Here is a 20,700-nt window from a genome sequence, read left to right on the forward strand (position 1 = left end):
TGCAAATTCATAACCTGATTAAATGAGACTGATTGCAAAGTATTAACTTTGAAAAGTTTTACCAATGCCCTAAGCCTCAGAAAAATTAATCATATCATATTAATGATGCACTGATACTAAGTAGTAGTTTTCATCCAAATTTGGAATGAGGTAGCCTTTTCAGTCACATGGTTTTATACTACAGAATGGGCCAGAGTTTAAATAGCAGCATGGAGTAATAATTGCAATCCTTATCTCCATTCTCCATCTATTTTAAAAGAGAAAGCACTTGGGTCCTCTTGCAAACATATTTGCTTCATTATCCTTTATTTAGAGGAGGGACCCTGTGACCTAAAAATAAACAGGGACCAGATGCTTTAATTTTAAAGCTAGACCTTCGATTTGGTTTGTGTAATTAATTTTAATCTGCTGGGGAATATGCTTGATTGACAACCCTCTTAGATGTGAGTTTCGGGATGACAGAACAGATAGGAGAATTTGCAACTCTTGTGTATACTAACAAATGCATGTAACTTTAGATTGACCTGAGGGGAAAAACCTCAGATTATACAATTTAGATAAAATTAATGAGGGAAAATTATATTCCTGTGCATTTCCATCTTGGTGTGTAAGTGTCTGAACCAGTGTCACATAACTGCTGTTTTAACTGCTTATACTTTTCGTTGCAGTTAGACAAGACCTCAGGCTGAAAGATTTGATATATCTACACAATTGTTGTCTTAATTATATCAAGAATATAATCCATGGAAAGCTTCAAGAGGATGTTTGAAATGAGATCTACAAAATATAATAATTACCATGTGGGCACTGAGCATGTCTACATAGAATTAATTTGTATGTAGTTTGTATGTGTGGAGACTCCATGGCTATTGTCACCAGAAATGCTCAGAGTATATGTGCTGATTCGGTACATATAGGCACCTGTAGATCTCATTATCAGGTATTCTTTTGTGTGTATTTGAATCAAGTGCAAACTTGCACAGTTCTTCAGGGATAACCTTGTAATGTGAGGGAAACAATACTTAAGTTTTAGTCTTAAACAATCAAAACCAACAGAAAGAAAAGCAGGACATTCTGTTGGTATTTTTGCTAACGTCTGTCACACTTCAGTCATGAAAGAGTTAACTATGTGTATGTAAGCTGAGGTCACTGTTTTATGACCTGCTCTATTGATTAGCTATTGGTCAGCTAGTTAGACATTGCTTACATGCTAGTGGTCACTGTAGTCAGAGGTTATAAAGTTAACTCTGGCTGATTCCGCATGGGCCAAAAACAGCAGTTTGAAAACGATGTGAAAATGGTGTAAAAGGGTTTAAAACAGTGTAAAAGGGTTTATACTGTTTTCACACCGTTTTCACACTGCTGTTTTTGGCCCGTGCGGAATCAGCCTCTGTTTTCTTTGTTTGAACACAAGAAGAGCACCACGATGCAGATGCCATCTACTGTGACCATCACAGTCTCCAACACCTGGGCAGGGTGGAAGATAGACTGGAATGAGTTCAAGGCCAATGTATCATTTTTTCCTTCCCTCCTCCATTTTTATCCTGACAACATAACTGGGAAGCTGACAAGGTTGAAACTGAGTATCTTGCCCAGAAAGCTTGATGGCTCTAAAGTCTGGGTCTTTCTGATTACACCAGGTATTGTAGTGTATCATATGTACCATTGTACAGGACTAGAGTTTCAGAAAGGATAGGGTTTATGTAGCTGTACTGTTCTTAAAATTATACATATCAGACAAAGGTCATGGAAGATATTTTTGAAGGGCTAGAATCAATATTTGTTTATTTTATTATACTGTGCTAGTCCAGTAAGATTGTTTATTATTTATTTATTTAATCATTTATGCCCCATTTATCTCCTGCATCAAGAGACTCAAAATCTGGAGACTACAAAATGAATATTAAAAAAGCAACAACCAAACAATGGAATACACAGTATGACACTCAAATATCCAGCTTAGTCACCCACTCATGAAAAGCCATGGTCTTAGAACTAAGGGCCAATAGACTTTTGGCTCTTGCCCACTGGCTTGTACTTTGGGCCACACCCAGGTGAGATACCTTCAATAAGGTGAAATACCTGCAACAAGATCCAAAGCTCATAAAGATAGCAAAGATGTTCTCAGCTTTCTTCCTTGCTTGGCTCCTGCTTTCTGAATTGCTGAGACCTAAAAATGTCTTTAAAGTATAGATGCTATTTTTAATTTTCATGTCAGTTCAAAAGTTTTAGGAGTATAGATAAATAACAACATGTTCACTTCAGGTCTTTGAAGTTTGAGTTTTGAAATGGATTTAACTTTTTGTAATTAGGGCCCCTTCCGCACACGCAAAATAATGCGTTTTCAAACCACGTTCACAACTGTTTGCCAGTGGGTTTTGCCATTCCGCACAGCTTCAAAGAGCACTGAAAGCAGTTGGAAAGTGCATTATACTGCATGTGCGGAATGAGCCTAGTATTCTTCTCTGGACCCAGTCGAGGATGGCTCAGGCTAGCCCTATGTCATCAGACAGTAGACTTGGCCTGGTTAATATTTGGATGGGAGACCACCAAGGAATTCCACAATCATTATACAGAGGAACGCCATGACAAACTACCTGTGTTAGCCTCTTTCTTTGAAAACCCTATGGGGTTGCGATGAATTGGCTGTGACTTGATGGCACTTTCCACACACACACTTCTCTGATAGAAGTTGATGACAATCGTTCCATTTCCATTGGTAACTGAAATGTTAAGCTAATTTAATTCCTCAAGTTTGTTTGAAATAAATACTGGGGGTGGGGTGTTCTTGTTTGTTTTTGCTTTGGTTTCATTTTGAACAGCTCTAATTCAGCATTTCCCAAATGGTGGGTCATGACCCGGTGCCGGTGCAAAATGATGGGTCACCTAATGTCCAGGGCTGGGGCTGACCACCCCACCCTTGTCCTTGCTTAGAGGGCACAACCCACCTGGAGCAGGACCAGCTGGAACGATACAGCAGCTTCTTCCCAGCCACCCAACCACCCAGAAAGGGGCTGGGGACAGAGCCACACCTTGCGGAAGATGCTGGTACCATGAGGGGGTTGGGGACAGAAGCAGCACCCCAGAGAATCTCTCTGACGCCGCTGCATGCAGATGAGGCTCGGCGCAGGGCTGGTCTCACCCCTGCTGAACCAGTACGGGCAGACGCCTGGTGAGATGACATTCAATTTTGTTTTATTTTACTGATAAATCAGCCATAAAAAATTTAGTGGATCATGGAGGAGAGGTATTAAAATAATCGGGCCATGGGAAAAAAATGTTTTGGAAATGCTGGTCTAATTGAATACTATATATATCCTCTCTGAGCATCAAGTGCTTTTTCATGTCCAGATTTTAATAGACATCCCTGGGCTTTGGCATTAATACTCAGAATGAAACAAGTTACTACAATCAGTTCCTCCATAAGTGTTATCTGAGATGGTAGGGGGTCTGTCTTTTTAAAAGCTCGGAAATTAGTGAGAGGAGACTGTTCACTTAGTGAGGGGTTGGGTAAGATATGGCTCTTTGTTGCCAACTTTTATTAAGAGTTGCTTAAGCGATAAATTTACAGGAAAGCAAATAAAGTTTTACAATTTTATTTGAAGGGAAAATAATAGACCTACAGTCACACAATAATCAAAGCATCAAAGCACACACACAGTCCTAGGATATGGAAAGCACTGAGTGGATAAGAACAGATGGAAAGGAGTGGAGCAATTTTCAAGGTAATACTGTGCCAGAGCAGGATGGTCTGATGAATAGAGCTGAGTGACCTGTCTAAGCTCTGGTAGAAGGAACAGCGTGTTGGGCACAATATCAACAGACAAAGAAATGTCCAGAGATATTGAACACTGACTACTAGGAAACTGGACTTCATATAGGGAAAAACTCAGGGTTAAGCAGAGTGACCATTAATCTCCCATGACAAAGGCAAGTCCTGCCTTTCCAGGGAAAGACATGAGAAAAGTGATCAATTTGAGTGGTGATACTCAAGTTGATGGGTGACATACCTGAAATGGGCTAAGCCTGGGAGTGACTCAATAATGACCACCAGACAATGGAGATGTAAAAAAGAGAGAAATTAGTCAGAGGAAGAAGTCTGAGATTAGTGAAGTGCCGTAGGGACACTGGGGGAATTCATATTGGCAAGATCTTCATCTTTAGTAAAGCAGTCTAGGGCTGGATAGAGAAGTTAGGTTCCCAAGGCAAGTATTATCTAAGGCCCCTTCCGCACACGCAAAATAATGCGTTTTCAAACCACTTTCACAACTGTTTGCAAGTGGATTTTGCTATTCCGCACAGCTTCAAAGAACACTGAAAGCAGTTTGAAAGTGCATTATTCTGCATGTGCGGAATGAGCCTTAGTTTTAATCCCTTTAGAAAGGGAGTGTCAGGCAATTATGCAAGGATAGATGTGGGGGAGGGCAAGTCCAGACAAGACTTTCTGTCCTTGTGGGTACACCAGCCAGGACAGAGAATGGAGTCTGCATTTTGGTGCTGAAATGCTGGGCACCCCAAGGGTTGGCAAAGTGCGTAGAGACCATGTTGTCCATGGGTCAGTCTGGTAACATAAGGGCAACATGAATTCAAATTTTTCTCTTCCCTTGATAGCCTGCTGGTATTGTTTAATAGACGAATGGGATTGATTTCTCAGCTGCTGAGTTTAATTAATCACTTCATCTCTGTTACCAGCTAATTGGTGAAGAGACAGAAATCAAAGACAAAGATTTCCTTTCATGTGTCCAATTGCGTCATGTACTCAGATATGTACTCCAGACTTTTCATATAACTTTCACGCTTCTTTACTGCATCATATACTCAGATATGTACTCCATGCTTTTCATATTGCAACATGTACTCAGATATGAAAATGTAGTCAAAATTTCAGATCACTCAGCAGAATTACATGGATCTTTTTGCGTGCAGAGGTGCAGAGATTCGCTCCATTAAGTACAGACCACACTTGTTTGTTGGAAATGATATCAGCCACAGCCCAATTTATTTTAACAGTACAACAAACTAGAAGCTGGGCAAGCATAACAGAGCACATCCTGGCCCCCAGGCAGCAATGCTGAACCTGGTTATCGGGGCAGCCCCAGCTGACCCCTCAGGCCCTTCGGACAGCAACAACTGTCCAGCATATCCCCAAAGGGAACTGTTACAGGAAGTTACTAGGTGCCACTTGGGTGCATACCCATTTTGTGACACCCCTTCCTGCTGGGTAGCGAGCTCTCCGCATGGCCCCAAGGCATGCACTATCAAGCTCTCCACTACCTCAGACCTCATATGAAGGCCCCCAATGTGGGAAGGTCTGACACGCAAGCTCTGCCTTCCCAAAAAGGATGTGCTCCTATGCCCCAACCGCCACAGAACTATGACAAAACATGAAACAAAACATCAATGCATGTCCCCAAGAGGAAAACTGAAAATACTGGGAGGGTGGAAGGGACTTTTCTGTCCCTTGCCTTGAAAGAGGTTGTCCTCTGGCCAGGTTCAGCCTTTTAAAGGCTTGCCCGGCCGCTGTCGTGTGACGGTTCCAGGCCACATGATAGGTGCCTCAATGACTGACAGGGAGGAGGGCATTTTGCTCCCCTGCCGCAACGGCACCTCCAGGGTAAGTCCTGGGGCGCATTTTCTCTTCGAAGTAAAATATGAACAGACTTATACCCTTTCTAAGTCTGTGGGCTTAGAAGGGCGTAACTGTTCTTGTACTGCTCTTCCACTTTTCTCAAAATGAAATAAAAACTTACACTATGTAGTACAGGATTTTAACTCCCTCAGTTCCACTCTTGATGCTCAATATTGTGAATTTCAAAAGTTAGGACTGTGCAGAAAAAAATAGTTTTCAAGTTTTCTTGATTTTTCTCCTAAGAACCCCTTCAAAGTTTTAAAAAATTCAAGTGACATTTCATGACAGTTTATTACACGATACAGCAGAATTTCAGATGTATGAGAAATGAACATGGGAGCTGGATCACGTACCATTCTGAGAAACAAATTTGATAGGAGTTTCCCAGACAGGTATGTTGATTGGATCATATTAATTTACTCCACAATCGTATAACCTGTGGCACTGTGCAAAATGTATTTGCATTTTTGAAATAGTGCCTGGCTTTCCAAGGAATAAAATGTAAAATAATTCAAGATGTTGATAGAGATACATGTGAAATACGTCTGGTAATAGAGCACGTGCTTTGCCTGAAGGAAATCCATGGTTAAATTCCTGGCATTGCTGGTTTAAATGGTTTTGGGGGAAAAGTACTGGGAAAGACATTGGAGACCCACTTCTATATGCTGTATTTTGCTAGAAGAACCAGTGATTGGACTCTGAGCGAGGCAGCTTCTTGTACTCATGCCTGCTTTTGTCTTTGCTGTTACTCCACAACTCTTCTGGACTGTACCACAGTAGTCTGTTGTTCATCATATTCATTCTTTACCTCTCTGTTTTCTGAGGAAATAAGAACAGATTTTTTAAAAAAGCAGTAGCAAAGAAACTGTAATGAGCAAAAGGCAAAACAAAATGACCAAAAAAAAAAAATTCAAGGAAATAATAGGAGAGGTGAAGGCCCCACACTTGCTTCTTTCCTATCACTCTCTTCGCTTTGGTTGTCATTTTTTCAACAGAAAATGACAATTTGTTGAACTCAATTAAAATCTTCACAGAATCCGTGTGTAGGTTTTGTTTTGTTTTTTTTTTTAAAAAAAATTGAATCCGTGTGCAACCAAGGGAAGTATGGGAAACTACTTTAATGAGTACCCTTGCACTTTCTCAAAGCTGTGACTTCTGCGTGAAGTCCATGGCACCTCAGGAAAGGTCAGCAGAGATCTCACTCAAATGAAACATGAGGCAAACAAGGTATCCTTGAGTGACAGTAAAGCTAAAAAGTACCTTTATTTTCGCACCTGTCTTTTTGGAGAGACTAAATGACAAAGAAATTAATAGAAAAAGGCTTTTCTGTGTGGGTACCTCACCAATGCGCTGAGAGAAAATGGGAGAACCGTTTGCATCTTCCAGATTTCCACCTGGAGTTTAAGTTACTTAACAAAGTGAAGGAAAAGGTACAGACGGGAACATAGTGGGAATGTGCAGGGCTGTTGTAATCCCAGAAGATCTCCAGCCACCTCCTAGGGCCGTGGTGGCGAACCTTTGGCACTCCAGATGTTATGGACTACTGTCTGAATTTACTTTGTATTCTGCCAGTGCCATAGCAGCAAGTTCTTACACAACGTTACAACTTCTGCATAACAAAGTATAAACTGTTGAGGCAGTAAGCAAGTCTTTGGGGGGGATTTCTTCCCCCTTGTGATTCACGCATTAAGGCATTGAGAGAGTGTTTGGCAAGATTTAGAGTAATTCTCCCCTGACCTAAAGGTCACAAAAAGTCTGCTTGAACTACCTATGTGCATTCTAATTAGTACATTAAAGCGTTGAGCCTTTTATGAGGCTTAAATTTAGATCTGGAAGAGGCTCTATTTCCATTCCTAATACCATTTTAGGCATGAAAATCGATCGTTAACAGTTGGGTTACATTTAATAATGACAACGTGAACAAAGTACTTGTACTTGCTGAGATTTTCCCAGATGACGGGACTTATAATATACAAGTGCTACTTTCTTTATGAGTGACCTGGGATTTAGGACTTAAAGAAAATGTGCAGCTGTATAGTAACAGTGAAGTGTGATCCAAAGACTCTTTACTTTTAGCTTGATTAATTTTGGTTTTTAAGTTAGACATAATGGCTTGAATGCACTACAACATTTCCCTCAGATGGAGCAATATGCATCCTCAAGTCTTGCTTTCTCATCTCCCCCATCATATATAGGACTGTGGATTCTGGCTCATGAATCCATATGCAAACCTCAATAGTGGGATGAGAAACATTATGGTCCTGTCACCTTATTATTTATTTATTTATTTATTTATTTATTTATTTATTTATTTATTTATTTATTTATTTATTTATTTATTAAATTTCTATACCGCCCTTCCCCGAAGGGCTCAGGGCGGTGTCCATCATTCAAATAACAGTTAAAAACCATTTCACCCCAATCCCAGTTAAAACCATATACAAATTATAAAATTCAAAGTCCCGATGGCGATTAAAATTATTTCCCCTTCCCCCTTCCTGCCCCCCCCCCACAGGAGGCCAGATTTTTCCACAGAAGTGAGATGTTATCCCAGCTGGCCAAATGCCTGGCGGAACAGGTCCGTTTTACAGGCCCTGCGGAAACTCTGTATGTCCCGCAGGGCCCTGATCTCATTTGGAAGCCTGTTCCACCAGGTAGGGGCCAGCCGGATCACTTTGGGGCCAGGGATCACCAGGAGGTCCGCCTCCAAGGAGCGGAGGGGCCTAGCAGGGCGATATAGGGAGAGACGGTCCCGTAGGTATGCTGGTCCAAGGCTGCGAATAGCTTTAAAGGTCAAAACCAGAACTTTAAACATGACCCGGTACTCGATCGGCAGCCAGTGTAGTTGGTACAGGACTGGAGTAATCCGGTCCCTAATAGATGTTCCCGCCAGCAACCTTAAGTTTCAGTGCTTCATATTGGTTTCAGAGAAATGAACTTTGTCTGCATAGTATTTCTAGGTACCAAATATTTGTTTTAGTACATATTTGTTTTAGTACATTTAGTACATTTGTTTTAGTACATATACCCTAAGAAATGCTAGGAAAATAACAAAAGTAATATAATTGCCTTTTTTTAATTAGCAGGAAGCAATATTTTTCTCACACTTCTTATTGCTAGTAATATTGTTTACTCAAATGGCTTTAATATGCCTATTCCACTAGAATTTAGAACTTTGTTTTGATCCAAATTAACCTTAGTTTTTATTGTATATATGCCGTTTGCGGTCAGATGGTGCCAAGTTGATTTCAGAGCTCATTAATATCTACTTGCAGACAGAGAGAGAACTATTTTAAACATGGTTAAACATAGTTTTATTAAATTGCCATAATATTAGCATACAAATTACACCCAAACAGGTAGAAAATTCATTAACATATCATACAAATAATAGAGTCGTCGATGCACCCCAGTGGCTCAATTAAACTATAACCAAAACTATCACAAGGCACAGTTTATTCACTTGACCTAATTCTGTTGTCACTAACAGGTGCATAAATATATCCGTGTAATGATTTTAGTATCATTCTGAATAAAACTAGATACAATGAATTATGTCCTCCATTTCATTCAGAATTTTTCACAGGCAACAAATAATTTGTAGTCTGGATAAATCTTGCAATTAGTTTATGGGGAAATGGTAGGGTTTTTGTGAAAATTTATAGACTGCACTGTAATGGAATGTACTGAATAGGGCACAAGAATTGTGATAAGGAAGATGAATGGAAGGTGATAAGGAAGGTGAATGAAAGCTATCAACTGGCTCCTCTATCCTAGGACAGGTCCCTTGTAATGGCAGCAAGAAATACTGGATTGGATTCTACCAGCTTTTTTGCTCGTGAGAAAGGAGGGATCCCCTTTGGCTACCCCCAAAATTTTATGCTAGAGATCACTGGACCAATGTGAACCAAAACCATGTGGGATGGTAGCTATAGTAAGGAAGTGAATTAGGCAATATGAAACAAAAAAAAGTCTGGCTGGATCTAACTTACAATAGATGTGACACGAGTCGACAGCGTAGGCGCAACTGAGCATACACAGAGTGCGGCAATAACCACTGGAGCCAGGGAGTTCACTCAAAGAAAGGATGTATTGGCATTGATACGATATATACAGTTTAAACGGACAGAGCCTTCGGCTTAGGTCCTGTCCCCAGCAAGGAACATGCTTAACTGAATTAGCTTACTTATATACACTATGATACATTAATTAGCCTATGGCTAGTACAGTCAAAGGTCACATGACTCATATATATAGCTGATGCAATCATGCTTAGTCATTCCCTTTGGCTGACTGCCAACAGGTGACTGTAGTTAGTCCTTCAGCAGTCCATTAAGGCAATCAAGGGTTTTGCCATGCAGCTGTTATACCTTCAGCTCCTGACACCCCTTCCCAGATGCTTGGCAAACCTACATCACATTTTTGTTTATCACATTAACAGTTACATTTACACATATATCAATTCAGTGTATGTTTTACATTCCATAACATGGCTGACTTACTTCAGAGATGCATCAGTTATACCCAACAACTCTGCGCCTCTTTCATGTTTTATAGAGGTTAATGGCTTGGTCAGGATGTCTGCCTTATTGTCCTGTGAAGGTAGGAAGCTTGCCTCCATGAGTCCTGTTTGAATCATCTGTCTGTTGTTTTGATAGCTGCATCTCCTATATACTTTGTTCTGGTCTTAACAGATTCATTTTAAGAGACTGTATACAACTTTGAGAGTCATTGAATAATATGCTTGGTTTTGGTACCTTGAGACCTAGGTCTTTAGCTAATTCAGACACTCCATTGCATGTCTAAAGCACAACTATTCACAGCACTGTATTCGGCCCTCACAGCTGCTTTGTGCTACTAGTTTAGCTTAAATGATGCACATAAAACAGGTACACCTCCGTAGGTTATTACATACGTGGTACAAGACGTATTGTTCTCTTCATTCGCAAAACTGCTATCTGCATATCCAGCAATGTTGGTAGTTTGGTCTGGACACAGCAGTAAACCTTTAGACATGGTTGCATTAAGGTATTTCAGTACCCTTTTTACCCCAGTCCAGTCTGTTTCAGTTGGTCGTTGGCATCGTCTACTGAGTACGGTGACAGCATGTGAAATATCTGGTCTGCTAATGGAAGCAATATACTGCAAAGACCCGATTACACTTCTGTAGAGACCGGAGTCATCACATTCTTGTGTCCTGTCTAGTTCTTGGAAACCTACTACCATGGGTGTTTGCTTGCTGCGTGAGTTAACCATTTGTGTTCTCTCCAAGAGCTCTTTTATTTTACCCTCTTGGTGCAGTAATAAACCCTCAGCAGTTTGTACAAATTCCATACTTAGGTAGGATTTTATTTCACCTAGATCACGCACTTTAATGTGTTTACTTAAAGTCTGAAACACTTTGTTCAGTTCCTTTTCGGTTTCTGTTAGTATTATGATGTCATCGACCCACACTACTAGGAACGTTTCTACTAGGAACGTTTCTACTAGGAACGTACCAGGAATCAGTGGCACAACTTTGAAAACCCTCTTTCACCAACAGGTCATCTAAGTGGTTTCTCCACATATGTGCTGATTGTTTTAAACCATAAAGAGCACGTTTCAGTAACCAAACCTTATTTGTTTTACACCTGTAACCAGGTGGTGGTCTCATATATATCTCCTCATCCACCTTTGAATTCAGGTAGGCAGTACACACATCTAGTTGCTTGGAGACATACCCCCTTTGTTCAGCAATAGCCAAACACAACCTGATGGATTCATACCTAGCTGTAGCAGCATAGGTTTCAGTAAAGTCCTCAGGAAAATTTTGTTTGAAACCTCTAGCTACTAATCTGGCTTTAAAAAGCGTTTCACCATTCGCTAAAAGCTTTCTTTTATAGACCCATCTGGAGTCCAACAAAGTTCTTCCTTTTGGCATATCAACCTCAGTGAAAACATCTAGGTCGATTAAAGATTTGAACTCTGAGTTCATAGCCTCAAACCATCGCTTTTGCTCAACTTCATCCCTGTGCAAAACCTCTTGATAATTGTTTGGTTCAAACCATTCATCAGTATTTGTTTGTAAAACATTCACCGCTCCATTCTCTGTTTTCATTTTGTGTTGTGTGTCATACCCAAACCTCTGGGGTGGTTTCCCTTTAGTCACACGTGCAGACCTTTTGGGGATTGGTTCTTTCTCCTTTTCACTTTCTGAGTCTGATTCAGCTTTAACAGGAACACTAGACTTGTGTCTTTCACACTCTACCTCAGAAGAACTTTCAGTTTCAGTTCTTTGTCTCATTCTCTCAATATGTTTATCAGCATATGGCAGAATGACAGATGGACTTTCTTGCTTAGAAAGCAGGGAGTCTAAATTGCTATGCAGCCGGGACCACCCAGAATGTTTCTCAAACTCAGCACTTCTGGAAAATAGTACCTGACCATTTGGTAATAGGAACCTGAAAGCCTTCATACCCACTTGGACACCCACAAACTGAAGCCTTTGTGAGTGCACCTTTCGCTTCCTTTTCTGTGGTGGCAACAGAACATTGGCATATGAACCAAAAGTATGAAGGTGGTCTAACTTAGGTGCCTTACCATACAGCTTCCTATACGGAATGTCACTGAGTGCTTCACTGAATAATCTGTTCATGACATACGTACAGTAAGCCCATGCCTCCTACCAGAGACTATCCTTTGCATTTATGCCTAGCATGGCACAGCACCATTTGTTTCAGTACACCAATCTTTCTCTCTGCTAAACCATTTTCAGAATGCACATAGGCATTAGACACTCGTCTATCTATTCCTCGTTTGTTTAGCCACTCAGTAAATTGGTTGCTTAGGAATTCTCCGGCACCATCAATCTGGATTGTTTTCACATCACATCCAAATTGTTTACAGATCCTTGTATGCCATAATTTAAACACATGGAAGGCTTCACTCTTCTTTTTTAAGAAATAGGAGAAAGTGAAGCGTGTGGCATCGTCCACAATTACAAACACATATTTGGCACCCCCGATGGAAACACCAAACGATTGTGCTATATCGAAGTGAACCAAAGAGAAAGGGTCCTTCGTTACCCTTGGGCTTTGTCTTGCCACTGGATGCGATTTCACTTTCCCACTCAAACACACTTTACACTCTAGAAAACAATCACATTTGGCGAACTGCACACCACACATTTGTGCTGTTTGTTTGAGTACTTTGAAGCTCACATGCCCACATTTCCTGTGGAAGTTGTGCACACAATTAGCTGGGTGCAGTGGGTCATTTACCCCACACACAGTAGTTGGAACATCACAGGTCACAGGGGTGTTACTGTCCACAGTCAATTTATAAAGTCTGTTACTTAATACACCCTGTGCCACAATGTCCCCATCCCTGGCTATGGAGCACCCTGTCCCAGTAAAAGTACATACATACCCATCCAGTGCCAACCTGGACACGCTTAATAGATTATGCGCCATACTTGGTATGTGTAACATGTTCTGCAGGGTAATCCCCATTGCTTGTAAAAACACTTCTCCTTGGGACTGTACAACAGCTGCAGAGCTGTCAGCAAGAGTCACCTCTCCAATATCCCGGTGTCCTCTTCTTCTGCAGCGAACTTGCCCTTGCTACTATATGTTTTGTAGACCCGGCGTCCAAAAGCCACGTAGATTTCAGTGCTTGGGTACGTTGCACCAGAAAGGCGCTTCCTTTCCCGGTCCTCTGCACAGCCTGTTGCTGACGTCTAGGTCGCTGTCGCCCTTGCTGGCAATTCCTCGCTAGGTGGTTGGTTGCTCCACAGGTGTAACATCTGCGAACAGCATTCGCCTCTGCCAATTTGTCACCTCGGTCCTTGCTGATGCTGTTGTTCACTGGAGGCTGAGGGTAGGCACGTAAATCCCTTTGCCCCTTCCATTCCAAAAGCCTCCCGGACACATAGTCCAATGTTAAATCATCCTCTGGCACACTTTGTAAGCCATCCACTAATGGGTCCCATTGTGTGCCAAGAGAAGAGAGCAAAATCAAAGCTTGCAGATTATTATCAAAAGCCAAACCTCTATCAGACAAATCAGCAAAGAGTGCTCTCATTTGTTGCAGATGGGAAATCACATTGCCTTCATGCAACTTGAGATTAAAGAGTCTACGCACCAGAATCAGCTTGGAGCCCGCTGTTGTCCTCTGGTACAACTCTTTCAGGGCAGTCCAACACCCCAAAGCTGTTGTTTTATCTCGCAGGAACACCAATTGGCTGTTTTCCACTGCTAGAACAATGGCTGCTCTGGCTTTCTCATCAGCCTCCACCTCATCATCATCGTCCATATCTGGAGCTTTCTGTGCAGCTTTCCAGAGTCCTTCCCGGATGAGGAAGCCTTTCATTTTCTCCACCCATGAGACGTAATTGGACTCATTGAGCCTTTCAAACAGCAGCCCATGTGTAGGACCCGTCATGACTACACCACACTCTTCGCTCCGCCCACTAGGCATGTTACTCACCAGTGGGTTGTACAACGCCTAGCGGCACCTGGGCCCATAACCTGACACGAGTCGACAGCGTAGGTGCAACTGAGCATACACAGAGTGCGGCAATAACCACTGGAGCCAGGGAGTTCACTCAAAGAAAGGATGTATTGGCATTGATACAATTTATATAGTTTAAACGAACAGAGCCTTCGGCTTAGGTCCTGTCCCCAGCAAGGAACATGCTTAACTGAATTAGCTTACTTATATACACTATGATACATTAATTAGCCTATGGCTAGTACAGTCAAAGGTCACATGACTCATATATATAGCTGATGCAATCATGCTTAGTCATTCCCTTTGGCTGACTGCTAACAGGTGACTGTAGTTAGTCCTTCAACAGTCCATTAAGGCAATCAAGGGTTTTGCCATGCAGCTGTTATACCTTCAGCTCCTGACAAGATGAATATCAACACTTAACAAATTTCCCTGACAACTTAAGGGAGCTCAAAGCCTAGCGTACATAACAGGAAAGTTATGAGGATATAAATGAAAAGAAGAGTCGCTCCTCACTGTGGAGAAAGGCAGAGTATACATGAACTAAATGAATAAATAAATAATATAGCTGAAGATGGGAGGTGGATAAAAGACAGGTTGATGAATTTCTGAGAAGGAGATAATGAGGAAGGGCAAAGGGAGAGAATATGGGGATTGCCAGAAGTATGGAAAGAGGAAATAATGTGGGGAGGGGAATACAACAGAAAATTATTTGCCCCCCACAAGTTCTAGAAAGTTCTAAGATGGACCCCCTCGCCTTCCTGACTTCCTGAGGCAGGGTAACCACACTATGGCCTCTTCCGCACACACAACCTCTTAGCAAATTTCTGGAAGTTTAACGCAGCAGCACAGCATTCTTCCATTTAGTCAATATCAGGCAGCATTGTCCAAATGTATGTGCTTCTTATACAATATGATAAAAAGGAGCCCTTTTTATTGTAGCTTACAAATGGAACTGAAACTTACTAGCAAGCCACTACAAACAACACCCCCAATAGGTGTTCATTAATTTACATTGCCCTCATCTCTCTCTATCCACTGCTGAAATGAGTACAAAATTATACTCTGTTTCACATAAAGATGTTAGTTTGGTCAGTTGAGGTGCAGCGGTTGAGAAAATTGTATGCTTCTGCAGTAGAATATAGTCCCAAACAAATTTTAATTTATATCCCAGCTTATCCTCACAGGACTCAAGGCAGGTCACAACAAAATTAATAACAATTCATTAAAACATTTTAAATAACCATACAAAAATTAAAACAACAATCCTATAAGGCACCCATTAACAATTTCACCATTTTAAGTTGTTAAAACAATGTTAAGTTGTTAAAAACAGATGGCAGAAAATAATCCCTTCCAGAACACCACACACACACACACACCCCGAGGCCGAAAGAAGGTGACTATATTTTATTCAATCCGGCTAGCTAGATGGAAAAGGCCTGGTGGAACAGCCAGGCCTAGCAGGTTCTGCAGAACTGTGAAAGCTCTTGCAGGGCTCTGACATCACCTGGCAACTTGTTCCACCATGCTGGAGCCAGGGCCATAAAAGCCCTGGCTCTTATTGAAGCGAACCAGATATATCTCAGGCTGGGGATAGTCAGAAGGTTCCTTTCCATCTAAAGAGGAAGAAGGGAAATAGTCTTTCATATGACTGTTACAAAATTTGGGTTTAAAAATAATTAGATCTATGGTCTCATCAGGATTGGAATACATAAGAGAAATGTTTGTCTTTTGTTAGTGAAAGAATTTGGATTTAAATGCCAGGCAAGTCCACAAGTGAAATAAATGTTTGAATAAGATATTTGAAAATCTTATTTATTTATTTATATATTTATTGTATTATTGTTGAGTATTATTTCACACTTTGGTAGGTGGGGGGGAGAACACCCCTATCAGTGGCTTGTTGCAAAGCTCAGTATTGTCAATTAAATAGTATAAGTTTCCTTTTAAGAACATAGCCCTTCTTATTTGGAAATGCCAGCTGGTTTATAGCACTGTTAAATCTACAAGTTGGGTGTCACATGCAATCTGTCACATAGTTCCCATCTTATGCCGATTCTTGATGGCTGCTAAATTCACATGTATTTCCTTGTATTATCACTAAATGTAGGCATATGGCAAGAGAGAACTTCACAACTGGTACCTCACCAAGCCAGAATAGCTCATCAACCTGGCCATTTGCCATAGGCTCAATAAATCTCCTGTTCTTGCTGCCTGCCTGGGATTGTACAACAGAAGGGGACTGAGCACTTGACAGGCCCCAGCACATGGCTAGTGCAGATCATGTAGTCTAGAGGGTCACAGGGTGTGCATTACTTGATGACTCCTGTTGAACAGACAAAATAGATGCAAGTGGTTAATACAGCAGGTTAATACAGGTTAAACAGCTCTGGAGGATTTCCCATTTCCCATAAGGTCATTCATTCTTTAATGAATTTTCATCAGAGTATTGAGGTCATTAATCTATGCAAGCTCAGACTGAAGGAAAGAAGAAAATGACACATTCAAAGCAAGTCTTTATTATTATTATTATTATTATTATTATTATTATTATTATATTATTATTATTATTATTATTATTATTATTATTATTATTATTATTATTATTATTATTATTATATTATTTATTATATTTATAAACCGCCCTCCCCTGAAGCATGCACTCCATCAAGTGAACTAGCCTCTAAGGCAACTCAATATACAGTATAAACATCCTGTTCTTGCTGTATTGAAGATACTACCAAATGAGATATTGAGTCCGGTCTCATCAGATCTTGGAAAGATAAACTCGGTCAATACTTGGAAGGAAGATCACCAAGGAGGACTCTGCAAAGGAAGGCAATGGCAAACCACTTCTGCTTAATCATCTGCCTTGAAAGCTTCTTGCTGAGGTCTCCATATGTCAGCTGTGACTTGACAATACTTTACACATGTGTGAGTTTTGATCATATGGATGGTATGCAAGTTGTGTAACTTCTACTAGGAAATTTATGTTCCTATCCTAGAACACAGGAAGAGCCATGCTTAATCAGACCAAAGGCCCATCAAGTCCATGTTTTTTTTTCACAAAGTGGCCAAACAGCTGCCTAAAGGAAGCCTACAAGTAGGATGACTGCAATAACATCCTCCCATACATGTTCACCAGTAACTGATGTAAAGAGGCATATTGCCTCTGGTACTAGAGGGAGTAGATATCCATCATGACTAGTAGCCACTGAAAGCCCTGTCCTCCACAAATTTGTCCACTCCTATTTTAAAGCCTTCCAAGTTGGAAGCTGTCACCAAAATCCCCAGCAGTGAGTTCCACAATTTAATTATGCACTGTGTGAATAAGTATTTCCTTTTGTCTGCTCTGAATATCCCACTCTTCAATTTCAGCAAATGACCCCAGGTTCTTGTGGGTGAGGGACAACACAACACAACAGCAGTTTTGACCTATCACAAGACACCAATATGAGATTAATTTTGACTAATAGGAACCAGCAGCAGAAGTAGATCAAAGGAAATCGCAGGAAGTCAAGTTGATTTTCCAAAATGACTTCCAAGGAGATAGAATCCTAAATCACTTTTAAACTATGTTTCCTTTCTTGAATCACTAGAAAATTGTGCCAAACCCTCCTTGTTTTCTCCTTGAACATTTGTCTTATATACATATTCTTTTTTTAAAAAAAAAACCAAGTCAAAGGCTCTGATGACAGTATAGATTTTCAAGATGAATCCACGCAGATCAGCAAAGCAGCTGAACAGAAGCAACTTACTGATTCAGCAATGGGGACAAGCAGGAAAAAAATTCCCATCATGCTAAATGAATCCTTGGCTCATTCCGCACATGCAGAATAATGCACTTTCAAACTGCTTTCAGTGCTCTTTGAAGCTGTGCGGAATGGCAAAATCCACTTGAAAACAGTTGTGAAAGTGGTTTGAAAACGCATTATTTTGCGTGTGCGGAAGGGGCCCTAGAGAGTTCTTTTTTAAAAAAAAAACCCTGACACCTGATCAGTAAGCACAGGTGTGAGAATTCTCTTGTGTTTGACAGTTGGTTGAACACAGCCTGTGATAATTAACTCTAAATCAGCATCTCTGGCTCCACTCGTATCATAGCTTGCATTCCTACACAAAGGATAATTTTACTCTCTTTTTACTTCAATAAAATATGGCCTAGATTCTTTCTATTTTGTCATCTGAATAAGTCATTTAAGAAACTGCATTATATACAGAGAAGCCACCAACTAGGTGCCATGTATATGATCCAAATAACCCCCAATGTCTACAGTGTTTTGTGTAACCATGTATTTTTTTTAAAAAAAAAAACAACCTTCTGTAATTAGGAAAATTTCCAGATTTCTACATAAGTGGGCAGAACCATATTGCAGAAGAAATTGGTGTGCTTCTAGAAACATGATGTCAAATTTTATTGCTGTTGTAACATCATGACATCTTGTTTTCACTTATTTTAACTTCACATCATTGGTTTCTTCTGGCAGAGAAAGGAAACAGCCAACATAAACATAGAGTATGTGTTCCTACACATTACCTAGGGAGCTGCCTGCGATGCAGAGAGCTGATGTGGTAGTATCGCTTATATGATTGTACCACAGTGAATCATTTGTTTGACTGTGCCAGGAATCATTTAACTGGAAAGCTTTGTCCCATCCAGAGATATCATCAGTCTTCCTTATGGGCAGAAATGTATGGTAGAACCCTTCACAGATTTATCCCCATCTAAGTCCAATCAAGTTAACTGGTTTAGAAGGGCATGCTTAGGACTGCACTGTTCATTCAAATAAGCAATCTCACACATGCATTCAGAGGTGGTACAGCCAAACTGGTCCTGGCCCACATAGCCCTGGTTAGTCTGATCTCACCAAATCTTGGGTGCTAAGCAGGGTCAGCTCTGATGGTCAGTATTTGGGTTGGAGACCTCCAAGGAATATGAGGGTTGCTACACACAGTCAGGTAATGGCAAAACACCTCTGAATAACTCTAGCCTTGAGGTCTCCATAAGTCAGCTGTAACTTGGCAGCAAAAAACAAACAGCCAAATTGCCTCTAATACCAAAGAACTGCCAGGGCTATTTCTGACTATGACAATGCAACAGGGTTCTTGCAATCATTTTGTGCGGCTTTTGTTGTCTGATTGGGAGGTTTGCAGGTTGCTGCCTAGATGACTTTTACTCACACTGTGAAAATTACATGGTTTATCATGCCTTATACTTAAGACACTAAACAGCTCACCAAAGGAGATTAGGAAAATATTTCACCCTGTGAGGAAAAACTACAGAATTATACTTCATATGGTAGAATTATTACTTCCTTTGAAGTAGCTGACATTGACCCCCAAAGTCTGCAAGCTCATGGTGTGGACAGATTGGTTGATTTTTGTACATCTAATCTGTGTCTAATATACAGTGGTCAATGATACAGTGCGATAAAAATTCATTTGGTATATGCTCAGCTCTGCTGTACAAAACAAGGTTGATTAATGTTGTTCCAGAAGTTAAAAGCAACATTGCACCAGTGTCATGCTGCTAAAGCTCAAAACAATATGGTGCTAATAACTGGTTTCATGGGTTAATTTGTTTATTTACTTATTTTTTTGTTCTTTGGGATCTTTATCCTAGAGAACAGCTTTCTGAAGATACATAATTCTACCAAATCAGATGCAGATGTATATTCTTGCATACCAGTAAATCAATTTCAAGTTGCTAGAAACTCAGGGAACTTGATTGTGAAAGGCACTTTATTGTCTTCATTTGTGCTTTTTGCATACTAGAAAAGCACATGCATATTTGATAAAGCATGCTGAGACGTCAAAGAACATAATAGTACTGTCTGAGGCGCTGTATGAACCAAATCTCCTTACTGGAGCAGAGTTGCTGAGATGCCTTTGGCAAACCAGAGGGTGCCTGGCCATGTGGCGTGTAGAACCTGTACTTTGATATCATTGTTAGATGTGATACTAACAATAAGTAAAAATCACACTCCAGGTCCCAGTCTGGATGCTGTATTATTTCAAATAGGTTTCTGATCTTTCAAAGATGAAGGGTGAGGATGTACTATTCCAGCCCAACTTTAGAAATGAAGCATAAGTCTTGCCTAGAGAGTTCTAATTAGGCTCTGAAGTGCTCATGTGGAAATGTGGATTTTGGATTTACAGGGATAAGTATGTATACTCAACAATGGTATAAATGGTAGATTTGGCTGAACTGAATAATTATTTGAACTAGATGACAAAAAATTGAAAATTAAGTTTAAGGGGATGTGATTGATGGACCCTGATATGACTGGCCCTCAGGATACTGCCATCAAAATGCTGCCATCAGGTTAATATAGTAGGGGGAACAGGTCTACTGGGTCTCTGGACTGCCATTTCAAGAGATGTCAGATGGGATACCCTAAATGAGTAAGATCCCTGGTTTGAGACGCGATATCGCGTCTCAAACCAATGTGACCAAGAGAAGTTCAGGCTAGTATTGAGCACTGAGGCTTGAGTGTGCAGTATTTTTATACCCTCTTGCGCAGGTAAGGCGGGAAATTTGAACTTAGGTTTTGTTTCTTTGTAACTGCTTGGGGTTTCCT

The 20,700-nt window shown here is 40.7% G+C and overlaps 1 pseudogene; it reads left to right on the forward strand.

Moving 5' to 3' along the window:
- LOC125427771 overlaps positions 1–20,700 on the forward strand; it is a 61,871-nt pseudogene that overhangs the window by 1,170 nt on the left and 40,001 nt on the right.

This window comes from Sphaerodactylus townsendi, linkage group LG03 (assembly GCF_021028975.2).
Source record: "Sphaerodactylus townsendi isolate TG3544 linkage group LG03, MPM_Stown_v2.3, whole genome shotgun sequence".
In the NCBI taxonomy this organism is placed as follows: Eukaryota; Metazoa; Chordata; class Lepidosauria; order Squamata; family Sphaerodactylidae; genus Sphaerodactylus; species Sphaerodactylus townsendi.